This window comes from Physeter macrocephalus, chromosome 3 (genome assembly GCF_002837175.3).
Source record: "Physeter macrocephalus isolate SW-GA chromosome 3, ASM283717v5, whole genome shotgun sequence".
Lineage (NCBI taxonomy): Eukaryota > Metazoa > Chordata > Mammalia > Artiodactyla > Physeteridae > Physeter > Physeter macrocephalus.
In genome coordinates this window covers 13,532,834-13,534,959 of record NC_041216.1, presented here as the reverse complement: position 1 = coordinate 13,534,959, position 2,126 = coordinate 13,532,834, and the positions used below count along the sequence as shown (strand labels likewise).

General features: G+C 51.9%; 1 protein-coding gene across 3 annotated transcripts in view; it reads right to left on the bottom strand.

Moving 5' to 3' along the window:
* The window catches only part of PTAFR (platelet activating factor receptor), a 44,955-nt gene extending 43,153 nt beyond the window's left edge, over positions 1 to 1,802 (bottom strand). Inside the window, exon 1 of one of the 3 annotated variants that reach the window (XR_008616811.1) lies at positions 1,671 to 1,772. The gene's annotated coding sequence lies outside the window, so the exon portion shown is untranslated. Of the gene's footprint in view, positions 1 to 1,670 lie in introns of all 3 variants that reach the window. The other 2 variants (XM_055083417.1, XM_007100902.4) reach the window with 2 other exon arrangements.
* Positions 1,803 to 2,126: the final 324 nt, after the last annotated feature.

The window sequence follows — 2,126 nt, the reverse complement described above, 5'->3', positions numbered from 1 at the left end:
TAGGAAGAACACTCTTTGACATAAATCACAGCAAGATCTTTTTTGATCCACCTCCTAGAGTAAAGGAAATAAAAACAAAAATAAACAAATGAGGAAAAAAAAAAAAAGAGAATACGCCTGCCATTGCAGGGGACACGGATTCAAGCCCTGGTCCGGGAAGATCCCACATGCCGCAGAGCAACTAAGCCCGTGCACCACAACTACTGAGCCTACGCTCTAGAGCCTGTGAGCCACAACTACTGAGCCCGTGTGCCACAACTACTGAAGTCCGTGCGCTGCAACGAGAAGCCCCGCGATGAGAAGCCCACACACCCCCACAAAGAGTAGCCCCCGCTGGCCGTAACTAGCGAAAGTCCGCGCGCAGCAACAACGACCCAATGCAGCAATAATTAATTAATTTAAAAAGAAAAAAAGAAGTGGAGTCTGAGGTCAGACTTACTTATGTCTAAATCCGGCTGCTGCCGCCTAGCTGTGGCATATCAGGGAAGTTTCTTAACCTCTCTGAGCCTATATCAAAACATAGCTGCAAAATGAGGATAATGGTATCTATCTACTTCATAGAGGTATCACATAATTAAACAAGATAATACTTGCAAAATCAGTGAGCGGTATGTCTGACTCACAGTAGGCATATGATAAATGCTAGCCGGTTTTTTTTATCATCAGCTTGTGTGGAGTCCCAGGGCCATCAGGAAGCTTCACTCAGACAGCTGGGAAAGGCGGTCCCTTGCATCATGCTCCATGATGTGACCCAGACCCCCAGCTCTGCTCCTGGCTGCCCCCCAATACATAAACAGGGTCCAACGGGGAGGAGGTGAGAAGTGGGGATAATGTTGCTGACTGGGCCCCAGGCCCTGCCCCAGCTGAGCAGTACCACCCGGGGATCTTGGGGACCTGTTTCGGGGTGTGAGGAGTTTCTATGATATGTATGTGTGACCGCATCGATGTGTGTGTGTGTGTGTGTGTGTGCACGTGTGCGTGTGGAGAGGTTTGTTTGTCGTGAGTGAGTGTGAGTGAGTTGGGGGTCTTTCTTCCTCTGTCCTGCAAGGGTTCATGTGTTCTGTGCGTCAATGCTATCGTGTGTGTGTGTGTGTGTGTGTGTGTGCACGTGTGCGTGTGGAGAGGTTTGTTTGTCGTGAGTGAGTGGAGGGTCTTTCAAGTCTGGGCTTCCTCTGTCCTGCAAGGGTTCATGTGTTCTGTGCGTCAATGCTATCGTGCATGTTGTATGTCTGTAAGGATGTGTATTTCATCCTGTGAGTTACGATATACATTCTACAAGGGACTATTGTGTCAATTGTGACAGTGTGTATATTGCGTGTAGTGGGTGGGGTCAGCGGATGTCAAGGGTCTGTTGTATGACGTGTATTTGTGAGGGGCCATGAACGGTGTCTGCAGGTGATGAGGGTGTGTTTTCTGTGAAGTGTGTGAGGGAATGCCACGTCTGTTGGTGATTGTGTGTGTTAAATATCTATGAGGGGTGAAAGGATGTGTGCTGTGTCTGTGAGTGATAAAGGGGGTTGTGTGTCCATGAGGGGTGCTGACGGGGTGGGAGTCTGACATAACCCAGCTCTGCGGACCCCTCCGGAGCCTGACCCGCCTCAAGGATTGTGCAGAGCAGCCAGACAAAGCAGCCAAACCTGACCCTCTCACCCAGGCCACCCGCCTCTTACCTGAGAAACTGCAGGGACAGTGGTCTAGGAGGCGACAAGAGGCCGAGGGGTAGGTTGGGGCCACCGAGAGCATGTTTCCTGCTGGCTTCTCAGGGAGCTCCGGAAGCAAGCAAGAAACAGGAAGGAGGCAGAAGGCGGGCCCAGACCCAGGTGCGTGACTCACTTTCCACAGCAATTCCCAGTTAGCAGTGGCGAATGAAGGGTTATGGAAGCCCTGCCTGTAGGCTCTGCTGGGTGGGCACAAGGCCAGGAAGCCAGCTCCTTGGGTGGGGCCCCAACTCCGAGGTCACCAAGAATACTCACACCCAGCCGGGACGCGCCCTCTCTCTCTCTCTCTCTCTCTCTCTCTCTCTCTCTCTCTCTCTCTCTCTCTCTCTCTCTCTCTCTCTCTCTCTGCACATCAGCTCAGCCAGCAACACCGGGCTGGTCCATCTAATGCAGAGCCCCTATGGGAGG